The 15383-nt window shown below is 41.9% G+C and overlaps 1 protein-coding gene across 5 annotated transcripts in view; it reads right to left on the bottom strand.

Annotated features, from left to right (window-relative positions):
• The window catches only part of RALY (RALY heterogeneous nuclear ribonucleoprotein), a 206008-nt gene that overhangs the window by 158089 nt on the left and 32536 nt on the right, over positions 1-15383 (bottom strand). The window contains exon 2 of one of the 5 annotated variants that reach the window (XM_083619145.1): positions 12923-13066. The exons of the other annotated variants lie outside the window; for them this stretch is intronic. The gene's annotated coding sequence lies outside the window, so the exon portion shown is untranslated. The remainder of the gene's footprint in view (positions 1-12922; positions 13067-15383) is intronic. 5 annotated transcript variants of the gene reach the window in all.

Here is a 15383-nt window from a genome sequence, read left to right as displayed (position 1 = left end):
TTGGCAATAATTGCTAAAAGCAGAATCATGTAGAATTACACCAGTACGAGGGGAGTGGGAGGCTGATGTTATAGAGAACCCAGAGCTGGCATCCCTCTTCCGAGGTTACAGACTCCACTGGCACTGCACATTGTCCCCATTTGCAGTTTAAATGTGTGCAGGACTATCCTGGCCTTTCAGCTGCAACATAGACACATATAAGAAAACTTCTGCTGAAGGACAAACTCCTCAAAAATATCCTGGGTGGTCAACTAGACATACCTTAAAACATGCACTCAGAATTTGGATTCCAGTCAGCAGTCCCTTTCCAGTTTGCACGCCACTGATTCCAAATCAAGGGCATAAAGCAAATGAAACTTCTGCAAGGCTTTTCGGATGGGGCCCAGGGCATTCGAAATGGAATCTGGCCCAGTACCTTTTCCAAGTAGCACCTGCTATGTTTTATTAAACCAGGTTGAATGTCACAGGCCCTTTGCCAGCAGGTGTCAGGAAAAGAGCAGCTGACGTTGTCCTCAGGGTTAAGGGGACAATGCAAAGCAATGCAAAGTTCTTCAGCAACCCATCTAAAGTGGGGGTCTTGTATTTCAAGACCAACCTCTTCTCCTCTTCCCAGTTACCTCACTGCCCTGAAGGCCATTGGCCACAAGCCAGGATCTAAATCTGGCAAAGCAAGCAAACAGATATTTCTTCTTCCCTACCCATTTGAGCTGACAGTTTGAATCCTGGTTGACTAGGCCTGGCAAGGTACAAACTATTTTGTTTCTCTTTGGATTTTGCTGGTTCTACGTATGCAAGGGACTCCAGTATGCTCAAGAGGTCATCTTACCACCTGGAAACTTCTGGCACCATCCCACCTCACCCCACCCAAGTGATGGTTTGCCATGGTGTTGTTTTGCTGCCTCATGGGACACATTGTCACACCACCACTAGCCAGAAACATGAAGACTGTCTAGGCCAGAGGACGAAAACCTGAGGACCAGGGCCAAATGTGCCCCTCTAGGTTTATTTGGTTCTAAGAATTCTTTCCAGGCCACACCCCTCACATGCCCTGCTTCACACACATAATGTTTTTGCCTGACTGGAATATGTCCTTGAATTCTGACAATGCTTCTTTTCTGGATGGAGGATACAGAAGAATGTGTGCAGAAACTAGTCCACTGCACATAAGTAAAATTTATTGTGAAGAGGTGTATGTGAATCTGAACTTATGATATGGTTTATCTCCATAGATCGTAGCATGAGGATAAGGATCAGCATAACTCTAATATGACCAGACACCCTCCATGATGAGCTTTGGTGACGCTGGAACTTCCAGCCTTCTGAAAGGCACTCAGGCATATCCTGAGTTCACCGACATAAGGACAGGTATCCATTCCTTCTTCCTCTCTCCACTTCTAGTGTGAGTTTATGGCAAAATTGTCATGCCCACGTTTCTGTAGGACAATAGTTAAGGTCCTGGGGCCCAATGCCATGCCAACCCTTACCTTGCCTTCTACTGTCAATAAAGATTTGGCCTGATTTTATCCCATTGCCATTGTACAGTCTGGTTATTTTGCTGTTCTCATGGGTCACATAATGTGCTTGCCTGGGCAAGTATGCACCAGTAATTTCAGTAGGACATATTCCCCCAAAAGGCTAAATATTGAACAGGTATCACATCTGCTGTATTTTCGGTGCTTACTGAATACTTCCCTCTTTCAACACAACTTTTAAGTAGAGATCTTTCCCAGTCTGTTTCTGTATTAGAATGGTTTTTTAAAAAAGTTTTTAGATATATTAATTGTTTCATTGCTTGCATGTTTGCCTCACTAGGCTCCTTTGGAAGGAAGAGTATGCTATAAATTTAATTAAAACTAAATAAATTTAATCTAAAGTTTAATTTAATAAATGAAAATTCATTTCACATCTGATATTACTACAATAAGCATAGTTACATGAAATGACCCACAGTTTTCATTTTCCTCATTCCATATATAGTGATTTTTGTTAATTTATCCAGGGAATTTATGAATCACTCCCTCTGAAGCTCCTAGGGTAGCATGCAGTTACAAGAATAATGCAATATAATAACATTCAAACAGTAAAACGATATGAAACACAGAAACAAATAAGCCTTAAAACTACAATTAAAACAAGCCATTCAACATGCTGCAGCCCTTGAGCAAATAACAAAGTATTTGCCTGGCACGAGAAAAGACACCAGAGTGCCTTTTCAGGCAAGCTTCTATGGGTACAGCATTCATAGCCACAAAGCAGTCAGAGCAACAGTCTGCCTAGCTCAGTATAGTCAGAGTTCTCCAACCCTGTCAGGTCTGTGCACACATTTGGATTTTTCAGTGAGTGCTGCTTATTTATCTGTTTGTTTATTTGATTTATAAACCACCCTTCATCATAAGATCTCAGGATGGTTCACAGAATAAAATGCAGGATAAAAACAAATAAATAAGTAAAACAGAATAGCAAAACAATAACCCACCCTTCCCAAAGACACATTTAAAAGGCTGTAGAATATTAATCAGCCCAAGGCCTGGTTGGAGAGGAGCGTTTTTTGCCTGGCATCTAAAAACATGTAATGAAGGCACCAGGCGAACCTTCCTGGGGACAGCATTCCACAAATGGGGAGCACTTTTGAAAAATTAACCTGAGCCTTGAAAAGCACATAGAGGTGGAGACTTAGAAGATGTCTGATGAAAGTCCTCAGTGTACTGTCCAGTGTATTTTGGATAGATGAAAAGCCTGTTAGACAAGGAGCTGCAGAACAAGGGCTACTGTTTATATTACTGTTTCCTTTGATGGAAAAAGTGGCATGAGAAGTGGTGTTAAGTATTCTACTGAAAGTCGTTCACTTCATTGATAGCAGCACTCCCCTACTTTGCACTCTCAAAAATTGATCAATTTGTAAAGAATACAGTGGTACCTTGGTTTATGAACTTAATCCATTCCGGAAGTCCGTTCTTAAACCAAAGTGTTCTTAAACCAAGGCATGCTTTCCCATGGCAGTGGGGGACTCAATTTACAAATGGAACATACTCAACAGGAAGCGAAACATGTTCTTATTCCAAGGCAAAGTTCACAAGCCAATACACCTACTTCTGGGTTTGCAGCGTTCTTACTCCAAGTTGTTCACAAACTAAGCTGTTCTTAAACCAAGGTACCACTGTATATAGTTTAGGAATGAGATCCATGCAATGGTAACCCACCTCAAACATTTGATTGTGACAATGATTCACTTTGAAAACAAACTCCTTCCACTTTCTATACCACGTCAGCAATGACCACAGGTAATGTTTTCCATACTAAAAAAACACCCTTGCCATCATTTGTGAAAATGATCTTAAGTCTCACCTGTCACAAGCAAAGCCCAACACTATAGGACACAGGATCTTCTAATACTGACCGATAAGCTAGTCTGATTTATATATAATATCGACCTGTAATAACCCTGCCAGAGGACAGAACATCCAAGCTGAGGAGAAAGGCCACTAAAAGCTTTACTGTAATTTTGGAAATGCGTTTTCATGACAGGTACAGTGTCAACTGCCTGCTAATCCAAAAGCTTTGTGTAACAAAGTGCGAAACATCAGATTTCCCCCAGTATTTGATTGCCTACAATCATACCACAACAGAGTAAACATTAACAGCCACATCACCCTGGAGGGGCAGTTTGTATAGCGTTATATTTTTATGTCTTCTGCTCCTTTGTGAATCTGTGTCTGATTCAAGCCTTGCATAACGGAGTTCAGGTTCTAATTCACATAAAGTCTATGAATCACTCTTTATCCATGTATGTAACCCAAACCTGTGACGATCAGGTCTGCAACCATATGGAGAAGCACTTTAATTTTATTAAACTTATACCCCACCCCATCTTGGGTGGGTTAAAACAGTAAATATATAATAAAACAGTAAACACACACACACACACAGAGGAGGGGGAGAAGGATCACACATATGCTCCTTGTTCCTGACCACACATTCACTTAATTTGCATAAATCCAACACAACATACAACTGTATGCATGGCATTTCGGATCTCAATTGCACAAAAAGGACCCTATGTCTCTATGAAAGGGTCCCTATTTGCATACATTAAGTTAAACACATGGAGGTTGAGAGCAGAGCTGTTTTGTCCAATCACGCTTCCCTTCAGGTATATAATGTAACCTTTGACAACTGCTTAAGTGCAAGTGAGGCAATGCGCATGCATACACATTATGATTTCTGTGAGTGTGCAGCTTGAAAAAAGCGCTGTAGACTTTACAGCTGCTCACTCGCATGCATAAGTGACTATGGGCACCTGTTTGCATCCAGGTTGTATGGCAAGAGGTTTTTACAATGCTGTTTTCTTACTAATAGTATTTGTTTGAAAAAGTCATGCTACCTAAAAGAAAGACATGGGTGTTAAGTTGTGGGTGAACATATCAGACGACACAGCGATTCTTCAAACAGCTCTTGTTTATTCAGAGGCCAGAACAGAACTGAACTGAAGGGTTCAGTCAGCCTGCTTATATAGAGCTCCAGTACAACGTAACTATAACAATTTTCTTAAACTATCCAATCACTGAACATCACTTTCGATCCCTTATTTGCATAACTATCTACAGTATCCCCCTGCTGGCCCAGGGTGAGAACTTCACTACATAACAATGGGCATAGTAAGAATTTCAATCTTGGCATTATTCATGCAACTCTTGCGCCATCTGCCTGAGCAGCATCCCAGGAATGCAGGCAGAACACTATGACCTGTGGCACTGCACTGGTACAGCTATCATCAACATCCATTCTGAACATCAATGTTCTTGCTGCAGTTTAGTGCTAGGGTGTATCCTCACTAGGGATGAGCAAATCTGCCAGTATGAGTTTCTCTCCGTTTCTTATTTTTCTGATCTTAAATTTAGCTCTTCACATTTCAACATCAGTTTGCATTTTATTTTAAGTCCTCATGAAAATTTATCTGCATTTTAGTATCATTTCTCCCCGACACCAAAATACACATTTTTGCAAAGCCATATCCATAATACAATGCATTTTGTATGTTATTTCCCCCCAAAATATGCATTTTTGTGCACCTTTTTACAGTGATGGATTTTTCTCCTGCGTTGCAAAATCTGGAAGAGTGTCAATTTTGAAGGATGGCTGTGTTTTGGTTTGCATCTTATTTTAGAAACTGTGAACTAGGGCTCATCCCCACTTACCCTTACTCCACATTTCTAGGCACAGGTCTGGGCTTTTCAGGTCTGTGTACAACAGATTTTTCCTCTGTCATGACGCTTTCCCCATGAAAACCTGCTCTTTGCTGCTGAATCAGAGGAAACAACAATCCATGGAAAACACAAAAAGCCGTTTGCTCCAATTGAGTGATAAAGATCAGGTTTTCCTGGGGAAAACAGTGAAAAGTGTTCAGACATGGACTGGGAAAGCATGGACCTTAGCCTAGGAAGTGTGAGGCAAAAAGTAAGTGTGATTAAGCCCTTAGGCAGGTTTGCTTTTAAGTTTAGACTCAATCAATCCCCTAATCACCATTAAGACTTAAACTGAATTAATAGACATTCTCTGTTCCTCAGTCATTCTTGGAACTGTAAAGCTTTCAGCAACATACCAATCTACAGTTTCCAAGATTCTTTAGGTGACACTATGACCGTTAAAAGTGACACAAACCAACATAAATCAGTAGTGTAAACAGAACTTTCCAAAATCAATCCTTTTGTGCTTTTCCCCACCCTTAAGTTCACAGTATTTCAGAGTTCCATATTTAGACTCTGGCAGAAGCAGAACTCTGAAGAGAAGAAAAGCAAAAAACTACCCTCTGTATGTCATAAGACTAAGTTTTATATGAGTTCAGCTAGGGAGAGTGTGGGGTGGGGGGAGTCATTCAATTTCCATAGGAGCAACTTTAAAGTAAACAGCAATGCCAAAAAAATCCCCCACACCTATTAATAGAAAATGTCACTCAGACATGGTAGCGTATCAATTCCCATCCCTGTTTGCAGAATCTGGTTCATGGAGTTTGTGTCTTGCTATAACAGTTTCCTTCTGGCAGGACTGAGACTAGAGTGCTTATAAAAATGGGTACTGTATCACCACTGATAGAAGGAATCAATAGACCATTTCTCGGTTAGGAAAGGACTGACAAGCTATCTGGCAGTCGGATGCCGCAGCTGGTATTAGCTTGCCTTCGACTGCCTGGTGATGCTTAAGTTGGCTGTTTCCTGATTTTGCTTTATTGATGTCAAACAAACCTCCAAAAATTGACCCAAAGAAGTTTTACATGATGCACTTTAATCTTTAGCGTAGATCACTGAGCAGAACGTGGTGTGAAAGAAAAGAGCCTTGGCTTGGATGAAAATATAATGGCATGTGGCTTTGAGAACAAATTCTGAACTTCAAGCAGAACTAAAATCAAAGTTACACTATTCACCGTTTTCCCATTCATAATCTTCAGAGAGAAAATACCGATCAAGCTCCCCAAGCGACTGGCAATGGGAGAAGGAGAAGTAAAAGTATGATAGAGCTCAGCTTTGCAAATTGGAATGACCTTTTGGCCAAGAAGGCCAGGCTCTTCTCAAGCACACTATGGAATATTCACACACTGAAGCCTTGCTTTTATTTTATTTTTTAAAGAGAGACTATATTGAGACTAGAATTTCCATAACAGGGAAGTCAGAATACCTGCAAATTTTGATGCACTTGAGATCTGCAGCAATAAAAAAGGTTTCCTCTTATTCCTTTAAGACAATGTTTCTCAAACTTTTTAGTCTAATAGTCTGGTGTGCATGATGGAATTGGAGGGGAATGCCCAGTTAGATGCCTCCCTGGACATACACTCTAGTGTGTGACTTTCCTCTCTGTAGTGTACAGTCATCCTCAGGTGTGTAGCTATCTTGCCTAATTCTTAGACTGTTAATTCACCCAATCTGGGTGTTGCATACAAATGTGTGTAACAAAATGTCAACAGCTATTTCTATTAGGCTGGAGGAGCTTTGGGAGTGGACAGCCTGAAGGTGAGGAATGGCAGGAGATAGGAAACATCAGAAGCTGCCTGATTCCAGGCCAGATACTACTTGTCCAGCTACTCCAGAATTGTCTACGTAAGAGCATAAGAAAAGCTCTGCTGGATCACACCAAAGGTCCAGCTTCCTGTTTTCACAAGAACACACTCCTAACTTGCCATTCCCAGCAACTGCAATTCAAAGGCATACTGCCTCATCACTGGAGGCAGAACATAGCCATTGTGACTAATGATTGATAGCCTCACCCACCAAGAGTTTGTCTAATCCTCTTTTAAAGCCATCCAAGTTGGTGACTATCACTACAACTCATGGGAGCAAATTCAATAGTTTAATTATGGGCTGTATGAAAAAGTACTTTTCTTTTTTTTGCTTTCCTTAATCTTTAAACACTCAGTACTATCAAAATGAGAGAAAAACAAATTCTCTAAAAACTTTCTCTACACCATGCATAATCTGCCATTACTCACCTTTTCTCTAAATTATAAAGCTCTAAACTATAAAGCCCTTTTCTCATAGGGGAGTCAGTCCAACCTCTTTGGTTGCCCTTTACTGAACCTCTTCCAACTTAGACTGGCAGAGGCTCTCCAGGGTCTCAGGCAAACGTTTACCTAATTCCACATGCTGAACCTGAACCTCTTCCTCCTTGTTGACCCCAAGCAGAGGCACACTATGACACACATGAGTTCTACCTGCTATTTTTTTTGTATGGAATGAGAATGAACTGTATGTACTCCTCCTATCCATAACATGACTATACTTCCTTGGCCATCATCTCAGCCTCCACTGCACTTTGGTTCATAAAGTGAGGGGAGAAGATCAATTTAGTATTGATTTGTGATGCATGGATTGGGTTTTATTTCTGGTACCCCATGACTGCAGATAGTTTCTTGGAGTCTCAGCTCTTGCTATCAGTGCTGCAGCAAAGCATCTATGAGCAGAGGAAATCAAGTCCACTGCTAACAATGGCAATTAGAGTCAAGCTTTTACATCTGTACATATCCAGTTCTCCTATGAGCAGCAAACAGAATAATCTTATTAACCTTCATCCGGCCTTTCTGAAACAACTAATTCTGTCTCTTCTCTAGCCAAGAGTAATATCATTTGTTTATGCAATGGGAGCCCCTAGTAATACATTCTTTGGATGGAAATGAATATGTTAATTTCATGTTAAGCCCCCCCCCCCGCCCGCCCCCCAAAGGGAGTAATAACACTGGTCAGCATAAAGCATGCTTGACACTGTGTGAATGGAAGAAAGAGAGGGAAATGCTTTAAAGTAAATGAGCTGATAACCTCCATTTCCTTTTCTGTCCAAGTGGTGAGGCAAACCCATGGATCTATGACCATTTCCACCAGCAAAAGAGAAGGGGGAAGATGAGCTCTACTTTGAGCTCTTGCTTCCACTGTCCCCACAGTGTATGTGTCTCTGTGTGTGTGTGTCATCTTTCAAATGCAGAAAGACTCAGAACTTTTCCTTAAGTAAAATTATTTTCAGCTGTGTGCTTCCTGAAGAACTACACAACCAAGCACCAGGAGCTAGTTGGTTCTGCTGATCACAGGCCACTATAAACGCTAGAAAGCCACTGGCAGCCAGTGCAGACAATGCTGAGCTAGATGGACCACTATAATGTATAAGCCAATTTTCTCTGTTCCTGTGATTAGAGCAACAGGATCTCACCAATGAAAATTACTGGTCCAGTTCTGCTTCTAGATCTTGAAGGATATGATGTAGTGGAAGTTGAGTGCTTTGGGTTTTGTTTTGTAAAAAGAGTAGCTAGGAGTCAGATGTTGCCATGTGGACTCCTGCAACAGCTGTCTTGGCATCACTGTTGAGAAAGGAACTGTTGAGGGAAAAGATTCCTTGAGTTACTCAGGAGTAACTCTGGGTCTTACAGAACCACAAGAACCTACAGAGCTCAGTGCAAATGTGCCAGATATTTTACCTTCCTTAATTATATTTGCTCACAATTCCATGCTTAGGTCACTCCTCAGCTGGCAGAGAGTTTGGGGATGCCCTTTTGCATAGGGTCAGTTTACTTGTATGGTTGGAGAGAACTGGACATCTTTTTCTAATACAGTCGTACCTTGGTTTTCGAATTTAATCTGTTCCAGGAGTCCATTTGACTCCCAGAACACTTCAAAAACCAAGGCGCAGCTTCTGATTGGCTGCAGGAGCACGCTGCAGCCAATCAGAAGCCGTGGAAGCCACACTGAACATTTGGCTTCTGAAAATCATTTGAAAACCGGAACAATCACTTCCGGGTTTCGATCACTTCTGGGTTTTGATCATTCGGGAGCCGAAACATTTGAGTTCGTAGACATTTGGCTTCTGAGGTTCCACTGTATCTGTTTATTTACAAATATACAAGCGTAGGGGAACATACAATGCCCGTCTTAAGGAACCCCACTTCCTCCAAAAGCAACAGCATGCCCTTGATGGCTTTTAAAAAAACTTACTTATCTAAACAAAAACTATTCCTTTCCATTCCTGACCCAAGCAAGCAAGCATAGGAAAGTAAGAAGAGCCTGCTGGCTTAAACCAAATTTCCATCTAGTCCAGCACCCTGTCCTCACCGTGGACAACCAAATGCCTGTGGGAAGCTCACAAGCAGGACCTGAGCATAAAAGCACACTTCCCAGTTGTGATTCCCTGTAACTGGTATTCAGACGCGTGCTGCCTCTGACCTTGGAGGTAGCTTTTCTTCCATGAAAAATGCTCTAAAGCATTAGCTATTAAGCCATACACAATAGATGATTTCCTCACTTAGTATCACCCAAATCAGAGGTTCTATCTTTGGTGCTGACCTTTAAAGCCCTTAAATGGCCTCGGTCCAGTATACCTGAAGGAGCGTCTCCACCCCCATTGTTCTACCCAGACACTCAGGTCCAGTACTGTGGGCCTTCTGGTGGTTCCCTCACTGAGAGAAGCCAAGTTACAGGGAACCAGGCAGAGGGCCTTCTCGGTAGTGGCACCCGCCCTGTGGAATGCCCTCCGACCAGATGTCAAAGAGAAAAACAACTACCAGACTCTTAGAAGACATCTGAAGGCAGCCCTGTTTAGGGAAGCTTTTAGTGTTTAATATACTATTGTATTTTAATATTCTTTTGGAAGCTGCCCAGAGTGGCTGGAGAAACCCAGCCAGATGGGCGGGGCGGGGTATAAATAATAAATTATTATAATATTATTATTGTACTCAAGTTGCAATGCCAAAACTGTCTTCCTGTTGTCCACAAGGTAATTTTATGAGCAGCCGACCCCAAATGCAAATGGTTCTTCCACTTCTCACTAACACATAGTTTCAAAGAATGGTTTCATCAGCCATCGGCTCGATCCAGCAGGCTCTTCTTGAGTTCTTAAAATGTGAGAGCATCACTTATACAACTGCTGCTCATTTTATCATGCTGGGAAACTCTCCATTGTTACATTAGGTGGTGGAACTATTAATCCTCTTTCCTTCACCACACGCTCTAGGGAAACAGCAGCCCTGAGTACTAAAGCATTATATTCTCATTGATTCTTCACCCGCTATTAAAATACTGCTTTGCAGCTTGATTAGACTGGGTGCTGAGCTCCATCCTGGAATAATAAGACACTAGATGTTCAGGACTAATCCTGTCTTTTCTGGAACTCCAAGGCCTTTGGACAAGACACTCAGCAGCACTGTGCTGGATTAAACCCATTATGACCTTCCAACAGAGCGGTAGCACTTCATTGTAAATTGCCATCAAATTTGGACCAGACGGTCTTTGGAAGGCAATGGTCTGATGCTAACTAAGATGGTCAAGAGATTGTGGAACCTTTCATGTGCCCTTCACACACCATTTAGGCTATTAAAAGGATGTTGCTGCACCATTGCTGAGAGACTGTGTCCCAGATCCTTGGAAATGAATTATTAGCTGGTGCAGAAGGAGAACATTGGCCTGGATTAAAAGCCAGTCAAGCGTTTGGAAACAGAATAGTTTTAACAAGAATGACTGCTCTTCAGAGTGGCATGAACTCTTCTCAGGTCAGAGCTATAATCAGTATTAATTTATTGAATTATTTACAAATATAAAAGCACAGGGGAACATACAATGCCAGTCTTAAAGCAACACCACTTCCTTCAAAAGCAACAGTTTTAAAACACAGCAAGCAGCTGCCAAATATGTCACTCAAGGTCCTATATAGAATTTGACAGCAAAGTCACAGCTCTATTCTCCACAACAAGAAGGAACACGTCCCTGCTGGGGCTTGAACCAAAAGGCCTCCAATCCAAAAACAGCTGTTCAGACTACTTAAGTCCTGAATACCTAATGCAAAATGGTTCCCAATGCATTATATATATGGCACATGTGGTGCAGAGCTGGAGGGCTCTTGGTCCCTTGGTAAAGACATACTAGCTACAGACATAGAGAAAACAGACGTCTGCTGAGGCATGCTTCTATTTTAGGACCACGCTTTGCATGAAATAGGTTCTCCATCTTTAAAATAAAATTATATTTCACAGGGCTCTGTTTATTAAAATAAAGCCAGAGTGAAACATATCGATTTTTAAAATAAAAGATAGCCTTGGAATTCCATTGCCAAGGTATATGAAAAAATTGTGATTGATGCTTCATAGTATGCACTTGAAATCTGCAAGGATGTGCAGGCATGTGGCTTTTAACTGAATGCTGTCAGTGTTGTAACTGACCCCACCTGGTCCAGGAGCACAGTTGCAAATGAGCATGTTATTCTACAGAACAAGGCATAAAAGAGCAGGCTAGCAAAACAGCTGGCAGGGGGCAACAATTTCAGAGTGTGAAGATAAAAGCTTCCCTACCATCATGGAACGGGGATTCTTTTGCTGTTGCTCGAGATGTTAGAGGAGAAAATCACTGATGTTCTACAGTCAGCGGATGGTGGGTTTCTATACGCAAGATGTAGTGATTTGTAGGCTCCCAAGCCTACCTGGGGTACCATCAGCCTGATGAAGACTGAGGTCAGGACTTTGCCAGCACTCCACACATCAGCAATGGTGACCACATACTTGAGGTGGTAGACGATTTTGCCTACCTTGATTCTACCATAACCAGCAACCTTTCCATCAGTATTGAGCTGGACAAGCACATTGACAAGGTAAGCTATGGCAATGGCTTGCCTCTTCAAGAGGCCATGGGAGAAGGTGATGTCTACGACCAAGACAGGATGCAGGTCTACCAGGCTTGTGTACTGAGCACACAGCTTCATGGTGGTGAAATGTGAGCAACTTACACCTGCCAGAAGCAATGCCTCAGTGCCTTCCATATGCACTATGTCAGGAAGGATTGGGGCATCATATGGCAGGACAAAGTCTCAAACAAAGATGTGCTCTCCCAAGCCCACATTCCCAGCATGTTCACACTCCTGTCTCAGCCACATCTCTGCTGGCTTGGTCAGGTCCACAGAATGGAAGATGGCACCAGGTCCAGGGGCAGACCACCTCTGCATTACAATGATGTCTGCAAATGATATTGCAATGATCTCTGCATTACAATAATGTCTGCAAATGATGGCTTGCAACATTAACTGTGCCACGTGGGAGTCCCTTGCAGATGACTGCAGCACTTGGAGACAATCAGGTTGTGTATCCACAGCAGTGACCAGAGGAGGAATGACCACTGGGAGGAGTGCAGAAAGAGGAAACATCATAGTACACCTGCACCAGCATAATCAAATGACTTCATTTGCCCCAACTGCAACAAAACATGTCTCCCCCATATCGGTCTCTCCGGCCACAGCAGGCACCGTAACTCTTCAACAGTTTGGCTTCACCCTCAAAGATGCACTCTACCATAGTCTCCCAAGACAGATGGATGCCAACCAATCAATAAGTGATTTGCAGGCAAACATTTGGGCTTAGTATTTAAACATGCTTACTAGGGATATAAATCCCTAAGAACTTAAATGGGCTCACTTGTGAGTTGACATAGGGAGCTTCCAGACTGTCCTTAGATTGCAGTTGGGATTCAATTACATACCAGCAAATTCAGGTTGCACAATTAAAATGATGAAGGGATGCACTGGAAAGGGTGAGATTGCTTGATGCAATTGCATTTAACTGCAAAAACAAGTAAGAATGAATGGTCCATAAGCAGGGATGATTTATAACCTCCCTGCAAACTCTGTGCAAACAAATCACAGGAACAAAGGAAGCAGCCTCATACCGACTCAGACCATTGGTCCCCTGAGCTCAGTATTGCCTACATTCACTGGCAGCAGCTGTCCAAGGTTTGAGACAGGAATTTCTCCCAGCCCTACCTGGAGAAGCTTGAATTGAACTTTGGACCTTCTGCATGCAAAGCAGATGTTCTACCGCTGAGCTACAACATTTCCCCTTAAGATGAATGCCTAATAAATGGGTCAGCTAGAAGACCATGCCTAGGACTGGACTGTGAGTAGGATTGTTGGAGAATTCTGATGAAAAGGGAAACAGGAATGGAAACGGTTGAAGTTTTTTTTAGATGTCCCATCTTTGCAATGGAAGTCAATCCACTGATTACAACTGGTATTTGCAGGTGTTGTTGCAGTTAGTCTGCAAACAATACAGAATTGATTAGGCCACCGCTTGCATTGTGTTTCCTTTCAATTGAAATGAACAGGATGGAATAATGTCAACCTCATCTATGCAATTTAATAAGTTACATAATTTTGCCACAGTGGGCAGTGAGCTGAATAATGTACTTTGGGGTGGAAGATGAACTGCAGCAGAATGGAAAGAGTGCTGCATGTGACAAATACATGGTGGAAAAGAAAGTGCCTTCTTATGTCCTCAGCTGTTAGTTTTATGTTTTAAATCAACATGAGCTTTCAGGGTAAAGAAAAGCGAGGAAAAGTCAAAACCTCATTTGTTTGAATTAGAAATTAGTCTAGGAGGCCTGAGATGCTATGCTCTGCATTCTGTTTGAAAGGTTTTGCATCCATATGCAATTATCTAGGAAGATGTGCTTTTTGTTTGAACTTACTGTTCCTCTTCCTAGCTAACTTTTCTCCCTGCCCGCTGCTTTAGAAATAAAAACCTGTGTACGGTTTCCTGTAGTTCAATTTCATGCAGGCCTTCAAAGGCTGCATAAATATACATCTAAATACTAAGTGAGCAACACTAATTATGTAAACAAGAAACATGAAAAGACAAGATGAAAGCTGGGCTTGGGACACAGGTGCTTACTAAGTAGACCAAGACAAGTGCTAGGGACTAAGAGCCTGGGCTTCTGTTGTCTTCAGTAAATGCTACAGCATCACTTGAGAAAGTGGCCTTTTACCCTTCCAAAACAATCCCATCTTGCGGAATTGGGGAAACCACATAGGCTATATATATATATAATCCCCTCTTTTTCTCTTACACACATACACAGACACACTGAATGCCAGAATAAATGTAAACTGTGTTGGTTTTGATACATCAAGCCCCACAATGGGGTGGATTCAGAGTGCATAATGAGGCTGACAGACACTGTTTTCTGATGGCAGCAAACCCCTCCCCCCAAAAGATCCCTAGTCAAGTCATTGGGATGTCTTCAAAATAGCGCTAAGTCACTGGTTCCATCAGCTCAAGGATTTCTCTTTGGGCAATGGCATATTCCCCCCCTGTGTGCCCCCCCAATCTGTTCTGGGGTCTCCCCAACCACAGAGCAGATATGGGAAGGGCACGAGGGTAGGAGAGCAGAGGAAGCCCTGGTGCACTAGAACCAATCATTATGTTTGCAGAACTATTTAGCTGAATACGGCCCATAGTATGAGTGTCATAGTCAATTAACTTATTTGTATATCATATTTCCCACATGTACATTGTGCTTGAAGTGGTTCACAAGACAGGCAATTTAAATATAATAACCCTATTTATAATACATCACAGTATAACATTTTCCATTCAAAAATGACAGTGTTTTCTGTGAAGAGGAACAAAATGAGGAACAGCTTAGGGGAGGCAGGAAAAGGTTTAGTTATGAGCAGGGATGGGGAAATCAGTTTCTCATTTTTCCAGTTCGGTTCTCTACATTTCCACATCAGTTTGTGATTATTTTTCACAAAGTCCTCATGAAAATTTATCAGTATCTTTGTACCAATTTCTCATATACTTTTGTATTAAATTTTGCCCAATGCAAACATTTTTTGCAAGCTAACCCCTCTCATAGAATACATCTTTATGCACACTTTAGCCTATCCATTTTTCTTCACCTTACTTGGTTGGAGAGCTACATTGTAATATTCAGAAAAGTCCGAATTTCAAAGGATGACTTATGAATTGTTTCAGGAAGTATGAATTAGGTACATTCACCTTTGACTACAAGCTGAACCAAATTCCTCCTCCCTCCCTAGCTGAGGGAGGGGAGAGGAAACTCTTTAGGGAAAGGGGAAATTCAAGGGAGAGTCAAGAA

The sequence above is a fragment of the Podarcis filfolensis genome (genome assembly GCF_964270895.1).
Source record: "Podarcis filfolensis genome assembly, chromosome: 6".
Taxonomy (NCBI): Eukaryota; Metazoa; Chordata; class Lepidosauria; order Squamata; family Lacertidae; genus Podarcis; species Podarcis filfolensis.
Note: the sequence above shows the minus strand (reverse complement) of the source record. Positions and strands in the feature narration are given on the sequence as shown.